General features: G+C 46.2%; 1 pseudogene; it reads left to right on the forward strand.

Moving 5' to 3' along the window:
- The first annotated feature begins 834 nt into the window (after window positions 1-834).
- LOC138528026 (RNA-binding protein FUS pseudogene) overlaps window positions 835-18,462 on the forward strand; it is a 74,558-nt pseudogene continuing 56,930 nt past the window's right edge.

The raw sequence follows: 18,462 nt of genomic DNA on the forward strand, positions 1-18,462 counted from the left end.
TCCAGCAAGCTAAGTGAAAAGCCTTGAATACTAACTCCATAGTGTCTGCAATCTGACCTACGCGCAAACTATAGGAACCACGCAGCGCGTAGTCAAGCATGTTTTAACCCACTAACAGCCGTTCATGATTACGCGGCTACCTGAGAGGGTACAACTTAATTCAGTGTGACATACAACACGAGTTGTTGCTACGCAGGAGCCCTTTAGTGGCAATTACATTTTGGGCAATAACGGACGCGGAGCCACGCTCGGCTGTAATCCGCTCGTAAAGGGGGAATGTTAACAGCTGCATGTACTTAACTACTCGAGCATGTTAAGGGTGCATTAACCTCTAGTGCAAGAGTGAGTGAATGTAACGTTTGGTGTGTGATGTAACATGCAGATGGTAATTCCCACTCTCTTTTCAGCAATAACACTGCTCCGGATTCTGGACCTGAGAGTGCGCAGGCAGGAGGCCAGCACTCACCCCCTGAGATAAGTCTCTTTCTGGTTCTTCTAGCCCTTGTTGTGGAGTGTGGGGGGGAATTGTGCATATTGTGAATGTGTGTGAATACGCAACTGTTGCATTGTGTTATCCTATGTCCCCTTCCCTACCCACCTCCCCTTTCCTAGTCCTCTCACCGGTTACCCTTGCTACTGAACCCATCCAACCATCGAGATCCTAACCCTCTTTCCCCGCCTGGGTCACAGAAGCTTGTGTAAGTCTAACTTGCAGGCGCCAAGACCCTGCAGGGGTAGGTTGGTTCGTGCCACTCCTGAGCCTGGAAACTGAAGCCGTGACAGAAGCACAAGCCCAAGTGTCACCGGCTCCCGAGTGGTACGACCCGATCAGTCATGGAGGAACTCACCAAGGTCCTGCAGAACCTGCAGGCTGAGCTTGCTGCCACTAGGCAAGATTACGCGGTGTTGGCCACCCAGGTGCGTAGTTTATCCGCCCAAACCTCCCCCCTTCCCGGTGGTGCAGCGACACTCACTCCGGTCCAGGTGCATGTAACTCCCGAACATATGGTTCCACAGGGTCCCCCGGAAAGGTATGGGGGGGAATCCTCAGAAATATCAAACTTTCATCACGCAATGTAAACTTCATTTCTTGACCAAACCTGCAGCGTTTCGATCAACCCAGGCAAGGACAGCTTTTGTTATTTCGTATTTGACGGGGGATGCAGGGGTTTGGGCAAATCCATTAATACAAAGGGATGATGCGGTTTTGTACGACTGGGATGAATTTCAAACTGAGTTTGGAAAGATATTCAATCGTAGGGCTGCTGCAATGTGTAAAGATCGGGAGTTGTTAACCTTACGTCAAGGGAATAAGGAATTGGTGACATATGTCACCCAATTTAACCGGTTGGTTGCGGAGGCTGAATGGCCCCGAGAAAAGCAAATGTACCTTTTTTATCAGGGACTGAGAGAAGAGCTTAAGGAGCTCATATCTCAGGTTGATCCCCAGCCACTCGATTGTCCAGCAATGATCGATTTGGCCTTGCGGTTAGACCACTGGCAGGCAGAACACCGGGGAGACAAGAAACGCGGGGACTCAAGACCGATAGCACAGTTAGATCAGTTCTGTGGTCCACGTCCTACAGGCCCGGCTGAAAAGACATCTGGAGATGAACCCATGCAAATAGGCTCGACCAGAGGTCCTCTTGCTAAGGAGGAAAAAGAGCGCCGACGTAAGGAGGGGATCTGCATGTATTGTGGCTCAGCAGGACATTTTGTAAAGGAATGCTCCACCAAACCCAAGGCACAGGGAAACGTTTCGGCTCGACAGTAGTAGGGGTGATACGGTTGAGCCAAGTGGCAGAAGGTGCCCCAGCAGTTAAGTTTGCTAATTTTGCTCCACATATAACCTTGACAGGTACCCTAGGTTTCCTTAATCAGAAGGTCTCAGTGGCTCTGCTGTTGGACTCAGGGGCCACGGGCAATTTTATTGATATAACATATGCGCGTAAACTAGGAGTACACTTATGTCAAAAGACGTCCCCAGAGGTGGTACGAGCAGTTGACGGCACTGCATTGAGTTCGGGACTCATTACGCAGTGTACTCAAACGTTGTCATTATGCTGCCAACAATGTCATGTGGAGAACATTCAGTTTGATCTAATTGCAGCACCGCAATTTGGGATCATTCTAGGTTTACCCTGGTTAACTAAACACGATCCACAGGTGCGATGGTCTAATGGGGAAGTCTCTCTGACCTCTACGTATTGCTTGGGGCATTGTATCGTCTCAGAGAAGGTCAACGAGCCCGTTCAGAGCTCTGTATTAAGTGTTTGTGCCGAATCTGCCGGGGAAACAGATCTGAGTTCTCTGCCTTCAGAGTACCAAGAATACCGGGACGTATTTAGCAAACACGCAGCTGAAATTCTGCCACCTCACAGGCCATTTGACTGCCGAATTGATTTCGAGCCAGGGGCGGTTTTGCCGTGCAGTCGGGTTTATGCCCTCACAGAAGCAGAAACCGTTCATTTAAAGAACTATATAGATACTAATTTGAAAAACTGATTTATCAGGCCGTCCAATTCACCGTTCTCATCCCCGCTCTTCTTCATACCCAAGAAGACCAGAGACTTGAGAACTTGTATAGACTATCGTGGAGTAAACAGTATTACCATCAAGAACCGATATCTGATACCGGTTTTACTAGACCAAGTGCGCAAGGCTACGGTTTATACCAAGCTGGACCTCCGAGGGGCATATCACCTGGTGCGAGTGAGAACCGGAGATGAGTGGAAGACGGCATTTAGGACCAAATTCGGGCTCAAAGAGTACCAAGTGATGCCGTTTGGTTTGTGCAACGCTCCCGCGGCTTTCCAGCACTTCTTGGATGAGGTTTTGCGAGGATATTTGGATGTGTTCGCGGTGGTCTATATAGACGACATCTTGATATATTCTAGTAACATGCAAGAACACGTAAAGCATTTTAAGGCAGTACTTCAACGGCTTCGAGAACACCGTTTGTTCGCAAAGATTGAGAAATGCGAATTCCATTGCACTACGGTGGAATTCCTGGGATATTTTCTGACACCCTCTGGTGTTCAGATGGACCAGCGAAAAGTACAGGCAGTTCTAGAGTGGCCGGCTCCTACCACTGTGAAGGAAGTACAGACATTCCTGGGTTTTGCGAATTTTTATCGTAGGTTTATAAAAAAACTTCTCGGAGATGGTCACACCCATTACAACCTTGCTAAAAAAAGGTAAGACATTCCAGTGGGATGAGGCTGCAGAACAAGGATTTCAAAAGCTAAAGCAAGCCTTTACCTCGGCCCCAGTTCTAAGGCACCCGGATCTGGCGTTGCCTTTCGTGATCGAGACTGATGCCTCCAGTTACGCCTTGGGAGCCGTCTTGTCTCAACGGGATGGATCAACAGGGTTATTACACCCAGTTGCATACTATTCTCCAAAGTTGCTTCCGGCTGAAGTAAATTACACCATAGCAGACCAGGAATTAGTGGCAGTGAAGGCAACCTTCGAAGAATGGCGCCATTACCTTCTGGGCGCCCACCATACTATAACAGTGATCACAGATCATAGAAACTTACAGTTTATTAAGACTGCAAAAACCCTCAGTCCTCGACAGTTGCGTTGGGCGCTTTATTTTGCAGATTTTGACTTCCTCATAACCTATCGTCCAGGTTCGGATAATGGCAAGGCTGACCTGTTGTCTCGATACCCTGAAAAGGAGACTAAAAACGTCAGGGAGACACGTCCTATAATCCCCGCAGCTCGTATTGTTGGGGTGGTAGGTCGGCCTAACATCTTTGAGGATGTACTCCACGCTATGTCGACCCAGGAATTGAATGAGTGGTGTTCTCGAGGCTCACAACACACCTAAGTGAAGGGCCTCCCGTATTATGCTACCGCCTTGTACTTACCCACGGTGGCTCTCAGGGAAGAAGTTATGAGTTGGTGTCATGACGCTCCCACTGCAGGGCACCAAGGAATAGCTAAAACACAACAAAACGTGGCACGTCATTACTGGTGGCCCACCTTACACCGTGACGTACGAATCTATGTAACCAGGTGTAGCACTTGCAGTAGACAAAAGGCCAGGCATCAGAAACCTGCCGGCTTCCTACAACCAATGCCTTCTCCACCAACTCCTTGGCATGCGGTTACTATGGATCTGATCGTGGATCTACCACCCATTCGAAAATACACTTCGATTCTAGTCGTGGTTGATTCATTAACCAAAATGGGTCATTTCATCCCTTGTCGGGGTGTCCCCACTGCCGGAGAATTGGCAGACTTATTCCTGCAAAACATAGTACGACTCCACGGGTTACCCATGGGAGTCATTACAGACCGTGGGCCACAATTCACTTCACGCTTCTGGCGAGCCTTTTGCCAACTGATTGGCATGGAAGTGAGTTTGTCTTCAGGGTACCATCCGGAAACAGACGGACAGACGGAGAAAGTAAATCAAGGACTAGAACAGTACCTCCGTTGTTATACCACCACCTCTGAATCATCGTGGGTGGAATACGTCTGGTTAGCCGATATCGCCTATAACAACTCAGTACACTGCTCCACCGGGTACACTCCGTATTACGGAGTGTACGGTTACCATCCCAGGGTTTTGCCCACCGTTGCTAATATACCCCAGGATAACTTACCCACGTTATTAGGGTTGCATTCACATGCGCGCCAGGTTTGGGCACATATACAACAGAACCTAAACAAAGCCAAGAAAACATATAAGGCCTATGCCGATAAAAAAAGACGCGATAGCCCCCAGTATAAACCAGGAGATCGAGTTTGGCTCTCCACACACCACATTCGGATGACAGGGCCCCGTAAGTTACAAACCCGATTCATTGGACCATTTACCATATCCGCTGTGATCAATCCGGTGGCAGTAAGACTCAGTTTACCCAGCCAAATGAAGATCCACCCTACCTTTCATGTATCGTTGCTTAAGCCTGCTCTACCTACTATTCGTACTATAAAACCACCACCTATTATGGTACAGGGACACCCTTAGTATGAAGTACGGGCCATCTTGAATTCACAACACCGGAAAGATGGCCTGTATTACCTCATAGATTGGGTGGGGTATGGTCCGGAGGATCGATCCTGGGAACCTGCTCGGGATGTCCATGCACCGAGACTGGTCAAGGCATTCCATCGCAACCATCCAGCTAAACCTAAACCCAGATCCTCCTGTGCGGGGGGGAGTACTGTCATGGGGCACGATGACAAACCTAGTATTTCGGTGCTGGGAAGGGCTCAGAAACTAATGGCAACCAGCACCAGGAAGACACATGCCTCTAAAAACAGAATACTGCCGTACAAAAGACTATTATGTCCTTTCTGCAGGAAAAACAGCTCACAGACTACATCTCCCAAGCACCCCCGGGCCAAGAACTACATATTGCAGCCCACGTCGGGCGGGGCACGCGCGCGCATGCGCACAAGATCATCGAGAGCACGGGCTTGTGCTCAGGACAGCCACCAGAGAAGACGTGTTCTACTGAGCTCCGAGCAGGGGGAAGCTCACGAGGGGCCACGCCCCACTCATCCTCCACCTGGGCCCCTCAAGCCCTTCAGATAAGTACCGCAAGCCACAGGCAGCGTAAGCGGATATGGGGGAAGGCGCGCAGCGCTTTGTTGAACCGTAGAGAGTCAGAGGATTCCACCAGCAGCTGCGGTCAGGGGCACGCGCAGGGGGGCTCCGCCCAACTTTCTCATGTTCCCCCCCTGCTCCAGCAAGCTAAGTGAAAAGCCTTGAATACTAACGCCATAGTGTCTGCAATCTGACCTACGCGCAAACTATAGGAACCATGCAGCGCGTAGTCAAGCATGTTTTAACCCACTAACAGCCGTTCATGATTACGCGGCTACCTGAGAGGCTACAACTTAATTCAGTGTGACATACAACACGAGTTGTTGCTACGCAGGAGCCCTTTAGTGGCAATTACATTTTGGGCAATAACGGACGCGGAGCCACGCGCGGCTGTAATCCGCTCGTAAAGGGGGAATGTCAACAGATGCATGTACTTAACTACTCGAGCACGTTAAGGGTGCATTAACCTCTAGTGCAAGAGTGAGTGAATATAACATTTGGTGTGTGATGTAACACGCAGATGGTAATTCCCACTCTCTTTTCAGCAATAACACTGCTCCAGATTCTGGACCTGAGAGTGCGCAGGCAGGAGGCCAGCACTCACCCCCTGAGATAAGTCTCTTTCTGGTTCTTCTAGCCCTTGTTGTGGGGTGTGGGGGGGGAATTGTGCATATTGTGAATGTGTGTGAATACGCAACTGTTGCATTGTTTATCCTATGTCCCCTTCCCTACCCACCTCCCCTTTCCTAGTCCTCTCACTGGTTACCCTTGCTACTGAACCTATCCAACCATCGAGATCCTAACCCTCTTTCACAGAAGCTTGTGTAAGTCTAACTTGCAGGCGCCAAGACCCTGCAGGGGTAGGTTGGTTCGTGCCACTCCTGAGCCTGGAAACTGAAGCCGTGACACCTTGGGTCTGAAGTTCAGAGGAAATTTAGAACACTTCCCCTGATGAAGTGGGTGCAGATGCTGAACTGAATGTTTTTGATGAAGCAATGATGCATCCGGAGAAACCCATTGCACCTAAAATCAGCATGGCTAGGGATAGACATACATTTTGCATGTGTTATCACCTTGAAAAGGAGATGACATTAATCACACATTAGATCAGGTCATTGACTTGGCCAAATGGATGGAGAAAAACAGCATGTGTTTAGAAGAAATGGCAAGGGGAACTTTCGCAACACATTCTCCTAAGTTTACCAGATGAATGAAAAGGATGTATGTGCCATAGCTGTCCCCAAGATCGGTCTTTTGAAATGCAGAAGGTCTTTGATTGTGGCTCATCTGATCATTTGGAAAGTCGAGAACATGCTGAGCTACCATAAAGTCATGGTTCATCGTCGGAAATGGCTGGTTTTTCCTACGCTACATGCCAGTGCAGCTTGATGATCTGTACAGCGGTTTTTGACTGCCTGAGGCCCTGGCGGAAGCTTTGTTGACTCGAGTTGAGCTGTGCTATGCTAGCGGCTCCTTTGGAGGTCCTTTGGAGCCTTGCTGAGCAGTGATGTGCTGTCGGGTCGGTCTCAGCGTTCTAGAACCTCTAGTTCCCCCTTATCTGTGATGTCTGTCTTTGTTCTTGGAACATTGGTTTCCCGGCTTTCCATGCGGATGCGGATGTCGCTATAGAGCAGACAGCGGGGGACGCGTGAATTTAAATGAATTCAGACAAAAGTGAAGGTACTTCTTAATTTTACGCTGTTGATCAGCTGCCTTTAAATAACGCTTTCCCTGGACCCTTCACACTGAAATTGCATTGGGTAATTAGAACAGTGCAGCAAAGTGTTTGGTGTGCTGGAGGGAATTTGATTTGGCACATGCTGCTACAACCTGCTACCTGCTAATTCTATTCTTAACGTACAAAGACTTTTTGTGAGTTTAACCAGACCTGCTGAGAGAGACTTGCTGAGTCTTTTCTGTCAACTGCAGACGCTCCGCCTCCTGCTTACCCCCGCTTCCAAAACCACAGCTGGAAACGAAGCTTAGGCGGCCGATGGATGAGGCCATGCTCCTTAGGAGTTCAAAACACCAGCCTCTGAGTGACAAAAAGACCTCTTTACAAACGCAGCTACTACCGTCTAGGACCTCCCCAGATTTCCTGCAAGGGGATCCTGAAGAAATGGTGGTGAGCAAAAACATTGCTTCTACAAAAACTGGTTCTATTTTTCTTTCTCAGCCCAGTCCACTACGGTCTGTGCCGTGCCCGTAAACTTCAGGCAGTAAAATAACTTTGGACATACCCCAAGCACATATGTCATGTGATGTCCTTTGGGACACGTGGTCTCCCCTCCCCCGATCACCCATGCTTCCCTGTGAACTGGACGCTGTTAATGTTTTTCATATAGCAGTATCTAATCCGTCAGACTGTGTAACAATACAGTAGCAGCTGACGGCCCATCAACTATCTGCAAATTCAACGAGGGGTGTTTCATGCCTGTCCATTCGCAGGCTAGAGAAGACCGTAACGGAAGCAACATTGCTGCAGGAAGCTGGCCCATTATCGGAAGGTGAGGCAAGTGCCTCGTTGATATCTGTGCTTGGAGGGTCTCTTATGATCGCGGCACAAGTCCACATGCCATCGGAGGTTATCAGCAAGTGTTCCTTGCGTTTCCAACCATCAACAGAGAGTTTAGGTCACATGGTGGCAAACTCTGATTTGGCGCCGACCTTGACAGTGACTGACGCCAACTAATTTACTTCCCGAACGGGGTTGGATACTTTTGTAGAAGATTCAGCAGCTTTAAGGACAATACAGCTATCACCTGTGAGAGGCGAGCTTGTGGACCTTTCTGCTTTAACAAAGGTCCCTGCGACCCCCATGTCTATGAATTTGGGGGTTACCCCCGTAAGGGGTCCAGACACACATTGTTGGGCCACCCGATTTCCTCGTACAGATTTTGCAAACCGGCACACAATCCCTGCATCTACCACAGATTGCACAAGCGTGGCACAATAACGAGTCCAACAGTTTTATCTATGTTTACAAAAAAATCTGTTTTTTCTGTGCCTTGTCTCAATGCGGTGATGTATCAGATGCAGACATTCTAGAAGGTGTTGAATCCTGGGGGACCATCATTACTTTCTCATAGAGATCTCAACACTGGCCCTTTGTTAATGGAAATGGAATTTTCAAGTGTTTGGATCCTGTGCAGATGCTGGTATGTGGAAATGACTGTTTGGCTCTGGAGTCCTTGCCTACGGCAGAGGATCCATCAACAGGCATGCCGGAAAGAGTCGGCTCCCCTGCAACTCTTTGTAAAGGCTATGGGATCCGGTGTGTCAGACTTGGTTGGTGTCATTTTTTTAAATTTTTTTTAATTTAAAAATATTTTTTTGGGTGTAAAACACCTTTACAAATAACTTCATTAAAAAACATTTTTTGTAACATATGTAAAATTATTAAAGAACATTCGATAGCAACAATTCTCAAAATCATAATTTCACTTCAGAATTAATCACTTCTATTTTTGAACTCAATCACAAAACAATCTTTTTCCATTTCATTTCTAATATGATTTGTCAAAACGGGCCATTGCTATTATGGCCGTATTACTCGCTCCCCACATGCAGTACTTCCATATACAGTTTCTTGCGAAGCTCGTATTAGCATTTGTGAATTCTTTCATCATAAGTACACATGTTTTTTCAAAATAGGAACAGTATAAAAATAAATGTTTTAAAGATTCTGATGTTTTTTTGCAGAATCTACAAGACTGATCACCCAGCTCAAGTTGATCTTTATTCCAATGTCTTGTTCTTAATTTGGTTTGAATTAAATCCATTCGAAATAACATGTAAGTTCTCTGAATCATTTTGTCAGGACACATCAATAAGTAATTCAATCGAGGACTTTGCCGATGAATAAATCCTGCATATTTGTCGAAGGATGAATACGATTGAACTTGTGTTATGCATTCGACCCAGTCATGCTCAAACATTTCTTTTTTCATTTTATCTGTATTTACATCTAGATCATCAGCTTGTAAGTTGATCTTTTTTAGGAGTGTATCCATTCTCTCCTTAAATTTTATTACAGATACAGGATGATCCTGAAGTAACATTTTTGCAAATTCAGTATAAATCGAATTACGCGGGGGGTCCAACATCTTAAAATACAGTGATAGTAGACGCCAATGATAATGTGCAGCTAAGGACGTTAGACCTAATTCGTGTCTTAGAATAGCATTTGGAAGACTCTGCGGCAAACCTAGGGCATTCTTCCATAGAATTCCTTGTATGCGATTGAGAAGGGGTCCCAAATCTTCTAGATGTAATTCGACCCCATATAATAAGATCGCTTCAATTTTCTTACTATAATATTCATACAAAGGAATAAGGGAGAAGGTACAGAATTTATAATATATCATTTTCATTTGCCCTTTAAGGAGTCACATTTTTCCCATCAATTGCTCCTTAGCTTTTTTTAAGGATGTGTTATTTGAAACCTTAAAACCCAAGTAGAGCATTTCTGAAGCCACATTTATCTGTGTTGTGTCTATATTCCACGTAAAGTGGCGTATTTTCTTTCGATTTGCAAAAATCATGATGTTAGATTTTTGGGGATTGACTTTGAGATTATTGTTATTGCAGTACAATAGGAAACTCTCCAGCTTTGCCTTTAATCCAGAATGGGTTTTGTCAAATAAAAGTATATCATCTGCATAGGCTAGCCACGATAACTTGAGGTTTCCTAATCTCACTGCAAAAGATTCTTTTTCACTCCAAATCATGTCCAAATCAGCGATATACAAATTGAAAAGAATAGCTGCCAAGTTGCAACCTTGCTTCACCCCAATCCAGCTAGGGATGGCTTCTGTTAGGGTTCCTTCTCGAGTTATTCTTACCCTGAAGTTTGTTTTGTGATGCAGCATGGATATCAGAGTTACTAAGTGTATTGGAAAATTAACACTTAACATTTTTTTCCATAGGATTTCGCTGATAACACAGTCAAATGCAGCTTTAAGGTCAAGAGAGGCAACAAAGATGGGACTTTTGTCAGGTGCTTTACAAGATGCAATCAAATGAGCAAGAATGCTCGCGTTTAGAGTTGTGCCCATTGCTTTCCGAAGGCCAACTTGGGCTATGCTTAGGCAATCTGTATTACGAATCACCATCTCTATTTCTTGCAACAACAGTATGGAAAATACTTTAGCAGAAACATCCATTAAAGCTATAGGCCTAAAGTTATTAGTGTTATCTATAGGTCCCTTTTTATGTATTGGTATAATGATCGAGGTGTGCCATGATGATGGAATTTTTTTGGTTCTAAATATCGATTTAAAGTTTTGTAATAGAACTTGTGTCCAGAATAGCGGATCATTTTTAATAACACATGGGGGTAAGCCATCAGGCCCTGCACATCTAGACGTTTTTAGCTTGTTTATAGCATACAGAATATCTTGCATGTGCCAGGGGCAGGTGTCTGAAATATTTTCACTTTTTGGAGCTCTTACTAGGTGAGAGAATTCAGCTGGAATTCTGTATTTAAGTAGAAAAAAGGAGGTCCATGATGCTCCATCGATTGCTGAATCGAATTCTAAGTGTATATTTTTGTTACTAACTCTAAGCTGATTGGTGTCCCTTTGGTGGAACCACTAAAGGGCGCCTTCATCTAAGAAACAAAGTGGTCGAGGTTGGCCCGGCTTGGTGATCCAGCAAATCAGGATGAGCTGTGGCCCGGTGAAGAGGAGATCTTTTTGGGCAATCCGTGGTTGTAGTGCCTGATTTGCCTTTACTTACATCTGAGCAAACTAATCCATGTGCACCTCATGTCGCTCAGCTCCCCGAGCCACTTCAAGCCAACTTGCTCAATCGAAAAGATAAATTGGACCGTTTTTCCATCATGTCGACTCTCACCATAGCCCTAGCTCCATTCACTAAACTATATGAACAAGTGAACGATACCTTAAAGGATCATAACACCCTTTTAACTATGACTTATTCCAAGCTGATTTTCTTTGAGGGTTTTGTTAAAGGTAATGAGACTCGAGGATTGAGATTGAGTAGTTCAGGGGTCTCCACAAGCACAACCTCTGAAACTGCTCACACTAATGGCCCTACCTGCACCAAGTCTACTCACACTATAAATGTATCCCTCCCAGTCGACTTGACGAAAGACCATCAAGTTCCCTCAGGTTCAGCAAAAAACGTGCATGACTGTTTAATGGTTCCTCATAACTCCGCAATCATCCCATGTACCTCCACTGATGTGGCGCTACAAAGTATCATAGTTGACGAAGAAGGGGCTGGTGAGAACCAGGCCTTCCCTATTTTCTCCCATCAAAGACAGGTGGCACCAAAGAAGAGCGATAATAATAATGCCAAAGAATACTTACTGGTCCAGCAAAAGGCTCTACTGCGGCCTCACAACAAGGAGGAGGGAGCCCCAAAACCTGCTCCAAAAAAGGCCCTCTCAATCCAAAGAGGCAGGATGTTAGTGGGTGTCCCAGACAAGATTGTGGACATGCAGGGGCCTGTTGCAATTGCCCCCCCTCTAAGAACTTGTTGAGTCCTACATCAGATGCACTGTTGGATCTTTCAATTTATTCGTTTGAGGAAACATCTCCTACTCAAGGAGATGAAGGGATCTATGAGTCTCAACCTATCAACACTGGTGTTAGTGTGGCTCCACCAGCAGTTTGTATGGAGCTGCCGGCTTCTCCCTTGCTTGTGTCTATGGATGAAAAAAGGAAACGGTTGAGAACTCAGGATCCAGTTGCTGTAAAAGACCATGAAACTGTAAATTACCCAGTATTCCATTCTAAACGTCAAGATCAACATGACGGGCATCAAAGCAGGACGGCTTACCATAGACGTGAAGACACCAGAGGGAATCACTCGGATTATACATGGGTAGGACCAAAGCAGGTTAACCCTTTGACCCGCTCTCTGAAACTGGAGCGTTTATTGGATTACAGCAATAGTCTTGTATTAAATCGGCGAGTGGTTCTAGAACTATTCCACTCCATACCGAACCTGCACCAGTTACGTTAATCTGATTTCCAACTCATTGAATTCTACGATGAAAAATGTCTGGACTCAGTGTTTCTCCACATCTCGTCTCCAGTAGTTACAAATATGCTGCTGTAATCAATTGAAAGTTTGCTACTGTTGGGGTTTGACTTCTTATGCCCTAATGGGGCGGGCGAGACCTTGTTACAACAACCACAACGTGCACCAGCCTCTAAAACCTTTTTCTGTAATGACCCTACTCAACCTCGGGGGGATAAAGGTCTAGCCGGCCTCAAGACTACATTTTTATACCAGGACCCCTGCACGTGGGAAGGGTGCCTTCAGGTCCTGAACCGAAAATAAATGAACCCCCGAAAAGGCCTAACCTTCCTACATCAGATTGGTCTTTGTAGGAAAATGCTTTGGTGCCTCAATCTTCTTCTTCGCAACCCAGCCGTGAAATCATAAATCAAGGACAGGAACTCCACACAGTTTATTCCTCAGTTCAACCAGCCTGTTTGAAACTAGCCTCCTGGAATACCAGGGGGTTTGCTCACTTGTCAAGACCCAGTGAAATCAACTTGGGAGAGTATGACCTGATTAGTCTGCAGGAGACGTGGTTGAGGAAGCTGTCACGACTCGCTCCCTTCGCTCCCGTTCCCACCATTTGGGGGCATGATTTGGGGTTTATTCCCTACTGGACTTTTCCTCCGAACTTTATGCTACAGTGCTGTGATGATTTGGGAGCGCTAAATCCCTATTTTCCCAGCTACTTCCCTTCCGGATCCATTCCAGGTTTTTGGCAGCCAGCATGCTTCTTTAACCAAATGACTATGCTTCCCAGAATGCCTGGCCCACTGCTCCACCTCCACCCTTGCAACACAAGGTTGGGTGGAGGATAGGTAACAGCTGTGGCGGCAGGTGCAGCAATCAGCACACCCGAGGCGTGTGCTCGTTAAGCAGCTTTAAAAGCCTCAGTCTTACTTCAGTCCAGGGCTGGTCATCGTTTGCAGTGTTCCTGTTTTTGACTAGTCCCTGGTTCCTGGTTCCTTGCCTTTGTACCTACTTCCTTGTTCCTGTTTTCTTGTTTCCTCCGCCCTGAATTTCGGATTCATGCGCTAATTGATTTCTGCTCCCTTGATTTCCCTTTTTGTCTTCCTCTGTTTGCAGGCAGCAATTCTCAGTGCTTTCCCCTTTTAGATGCAGCCCAGTTTGTCTGTGTTCTATATTTCTTTGACTCTGTCCTTTGCTGCTGTTACCCATTTGCCTTAGCCTTCCTCTTAGTTTAGTTTCCTGTCTTTTCCTTGGAGGGGTAGGGAGAAGTTTGCATAGGTTATTTCGTTTTTCCCTGCTCCTGATCCTTACTTTCTAGAGGATCCATTCCATGTTTTCCACTGCACTTCTGCATTTATTTTCCCTTTGATTATTAGGTGTGGTGTGCGGTAGTAGCTAGCCCCTGTGTGAATGCTTATGTTTTCCTCACTATTTTGTAAACACTATTCCCACTTAGGTATTTAGTTTTCCTTCCATTGCTGTTCTAGCCTTTCGGGGTCCCAGTTTCTTCAACAGGATTCGTGGGCTAGCTGACATTCAAGAGGTTTATCTCGTCCTCGTGAGTACAGTTCTTAAGTTCCCTTATGTAATACCATCAAGAGTGTTAGTACACAGATCCTGTCATTGCTTGCCCTCCACGTGGGTTTAGCGCTGTCAGTACCTGTAACAGCAATTGGGGGTAAGGCGCTTGCCGACTTTCCTCGCGGTCAGGTGCTTACCCCACATCCCTTTTCATATATTGGTTTTGATGTCACACTCTATTTGCACTCCTGGGTTCTAGCATACCTGAGTCGTAGTTCCTGGGTGCACATTTCCCTTGCCATATTCGCTGCCTTTGTACTCGCCTGACTAATCTTGACAGTATGACCAGCCCAAAATTCCCATTGAATATGGCAAGTTTAAGAAATAAAGGCAGCAAGGCCTCTAACAAGTTTGTACAGAAAGCTTCCCCTACATTTACCTGTGACAATCAGATCACTAGTCCTGACTCCAATGAACTCCTTGTCACGAATGGGCATTTACGTGCAAAGTATTTTTCCCATAGGATGGCACATCCTACATGGCCTGATCCTAGTTCTATCTTTGGTTTTGATCCCGATTCTATGTCAGCACAAGCCTTAGCCACAGAAAACAACACACTGTTAGACTTATTATACGAGAGTACCTCTGTTGTTGAACCCCATGATTCCAGTTGTGCTTCACCTCAGATAGAACAGTTTCATGATACCAACATAAAGAATGGAGGGGTTTCTTGCATAACTTCTGTTTTCTACCCTCAGTCTAATGCATACTCCGTTGCACAGGTACATACTGTAGTCCCTAATGCCAAGAAGTCTAATGTCAATAGTTTGTTTAAGGGAAACACAGACCAAGTTGGAAAGATAAACTATAAATCACAGAACCTGCAAGCAGTAGAGGACAATGTACAATCGATGCACATCCAGATTGCTAGTGCAGGATCCAGCCCTGATGCCACTATGCTTCCCCCTGTGCCTACTGATAGTGATGTACAGTTAATGCAGGGCATGCTAAGAGCTAAACTTGAGGAGTTAAGACAAGAACTCATTTCTGCACAAGAGGAAAATAAAACCTTACACTCTTTACTGAATACACCTCAGACTTTATCTGTTGATGTGGAGGAAGTGAACACTGTTCAGCCCCTGAGTGCAGAGACTTTGGTAAACCATGATATTTGTCGATATGTTAGATCTATTGGGAGTGAAGGTCTTTCGTCTAGCACAGCGCTTAATCTAGGCACAGGTTCTAACAATTGTTCTGCTGTTTATCAGGGATTGCAGTTAGCTGAAGAGTTACAAGCCACTCCTTTACCAAAAATACCCTGTGTAGCAGTTTGTCATATTTCTGAGCTGGCACACATACAAGCTTCTGATTTCCAAACACAATCCACAATGGTGGCATACACAGATTCAGTCACTACCGTAGGCTTAGGCCCTGCTCTTGATACAGCTGCTGAGACTGAAGTAGATGTTAAAGCTGATGTGGAAAACAATGTTACCTCTGGGTTCACTCTTCCTTCTGCCACTTCTGATCAATACGAACAGTCAGAGACAGTACAGAATTCATGTTCTGTTGGACTCATTCCACAGTATACTGAACCAAAGAACCGTCAGGCGGTTCCTGAACTGTTGATTGATAATCTGCCTCTTTCAGAAGCTAAAACAGAGGAATGGACAATAGACGAAATCCTGATTAACAGAGACTTTACTATGGTGATTCCACTGATTGATTTTGACTTCTACAAAGAAAAAGACTCTGTGTCACCCACTAAAGAAAGGGACTGCAAGGGTACAGCTCAGTCTTTGGTTACTGGTGCCAAGGAGTCTACTGCCCTAAAGGTGCCCTTCATTTCTGAGCCACCGATGGGTCTGTCAACTTCTGAGACTTCTGTCTGTCCTCCAACAACCATTGACTCTTCTATGATTCAATCCACAGCCCTGCAGTCATCTTTGGCACACCTGTCTTCAACCAATGAACCGCTGCCATGTCTGCCATTTACTCAAGAGCCAGTCCCAAAGACCTGGACATGTTTGTATCCAGCAACCGAGATTGCTCCAGCTTGCATGCCTTCAGCCTCAGGTTTCCCCTGACCTGCCTGTCTTCAGCTACAGTGACTCATCCTGCAGATCATCCTTCAGCTTTAGAGCCTCCGGTAGTCCATCAAAAGAGCATGTCTTCAGTCCCGGAGTATACTGAGTATTTGCCTTCAGTTCATGAGACGCCTGTATCCTGCATAGCCTCGCTGCCAATATCAGAGGTATACCTGTCTACACCATCAGATTCTGCTGTATTTTCTTCTGCTCCAGCGATTCCTCCTGAATCCCAACCATTTACAGTCGATGAACGTCTAGCCTGCCTTTCTTTTGCTTCAGGAGGAGCATCAGAATGCCTGCCTTTTCCACAAGACGATTCTCCCAACTGCTTCACTTTAGCATCAGAGCCTCCTAAAGATGCAGCATCAGAGTTTGAGACTTTTGCCAGCTCCCGCTTCAGAGTCATCAAGCTGGACCAAGTGGTGAGTCAGAACCACTCACTTGGGTGTGCACAAGGGGTGGTGCAGACCGGCGTATTACCTACAGGACTTGTGCAACAGAATTCCGCCAAGAAGCACCAGTCGGGTGCTAGTAGCCAAAGGAAGGGAATGACTGCTGCAGTTCAAGATGTGTCTGTTATTGCTCCTTCTGCAAGTCTGCCTGAAATACCAAGTACTGCGTCTATCACTCCTATCAGTATGCCAAACATCCCTGCTGTTGTATCCCACATGAAACAAAGTGGCTACACGACTGTCACCAGGAGTACTAGCCTTGTACAACCCATTGGACTTTCAGGTCTCCAAGGCGTAGAACATGTGCAGTCAAACCTTAGTCACTTTCAACCACAAGCCTTTTCCCAGATGGATGACAGAAGGAAATCTGAACCTCTCCCTCAGCCACCACCTTCTCTAATGGCTGAGCATAAACCTTTCCTGAAGCCAGCATTTTCCTCACCTCCCGCATGTCCACTCTCGGCAGAAAGGCTAACAGAGTTTCTACCATTGCCTAAGGCATGTTGCACCAGCCTGCCTCCCTCCTCAAAGACTTATAAGGGTCCACTCCCAGTGACTGAGCTTCCTGGACCTTCCAACTCTGCTTCTGGTCCTGCAAGTCCTTCATGCCTTTCTTCGAACCATGAGTCTCTTCCTCACCAGAAGCCATCGTTTCCATCAGTACCACCTCCAAAGACAAAGCACTCCTATCATGGAAGTCCATCTGCCTTTGCCCACAGGCCACCATTTCCATCAGTGCCACCTCCAAAGAAAAAGCACTCCCATCATGGAAAGAAGATGTCTCGTGCGGGTGGCGGGCACCCGAAGCCGGCCGTAGGAGGGGGTATACTGTCACGACTCGCTCCCTTCGCTCCCGTTCCCACCATTTGGGGGCATGATTTGGGGTTTATTCCCTACTGGACTTTTCCTCCGAACTTTATGCTACAGTGCTGTGATGATTTGGGAGCGCTAAATCCCTATTTTCCCAGCTACTTCCCTTCCGGATCCATTCCAGGTTTTTGGCAGCCAGCATGCTTCTTTAACCAAATGACTATGCTTCCCAGAATGCCTGGCCCACTGCTCCACCTCCACCCTTGCAACACAAGGTTGGGTGGAGGATAGGTAACAGCTGTGGCGGCAGGTGCAGCAATCAGCACACCCGAGGCGTGTGCTCGTTAAGCAGCTTTAAAAGCCTCAGTCTTACTTCAGTCCAGGGCTGGTCATCGTTTGCAGTGTTCCTGTTTTTGACTAGTCCCTGGTTCCTGGTTCCTTGCCTTTGTACCTACTTCCTTGTTCCTGTTTTCTTGTTTCCTCCGCCCTGAATTTCGGATTCATGCGCTAATTGATTTCTGCTCCCTTGATTTCCCTTTTTGTCTTCCTCTGTTTGCAGGCAGCAATTCTCAGTGCTTTCCCCTTTTAGATGCAGCCCAGTTTGTCTGTGTTCTATATTTCTTTGACTCTGTCCTTTGCTGCTGTTACCCATTTGCCTTAGCCTTCCTCTTAGTTTAGTTTCCTGTCTTTTCCTTGGAGGGGTAGGGAGAAGTTTGCATAGGTTATTTCGTTTTTCCCTGCTCCTGATCCTTACTTTCTAGAGGATCCATTCCATGTTTTCCACTGCACTTCTGCATTTATTTTCCCTTTGATTATTAGGTGTGGTGTGCGGTAGTAGCTAGCCCCTGTGTGAATGCTTATGTTTTCCTCACTATTTTGTAAACACTATTCCCACTTAGGTATTTAGTTTTCCTTCCATTGCTGTTCTAGCCTTTCGGGGTCCCAGTTTCTTCAACAGGATTCGTGGGCTAGCTGACATTCAAGAGGTTTATCTCGTCCTCGTGAGTACAGTTCTTAA

This window comes from Ambystoma mexicanum, chromosome 7q, assembly GCF_040938575.1.
Source record: "Ambystoma mexicanum isolate Mex_15411 chromosome 7q, UKY_AmexF1_1, whole genome shotgun sequence".
Lineage (NCBI taxonomy): Eukaryota > Metazoa > Chordata > Amphibia > Caudata > Ambystomatidae > Ambystoma > Ambystoma mexicanum.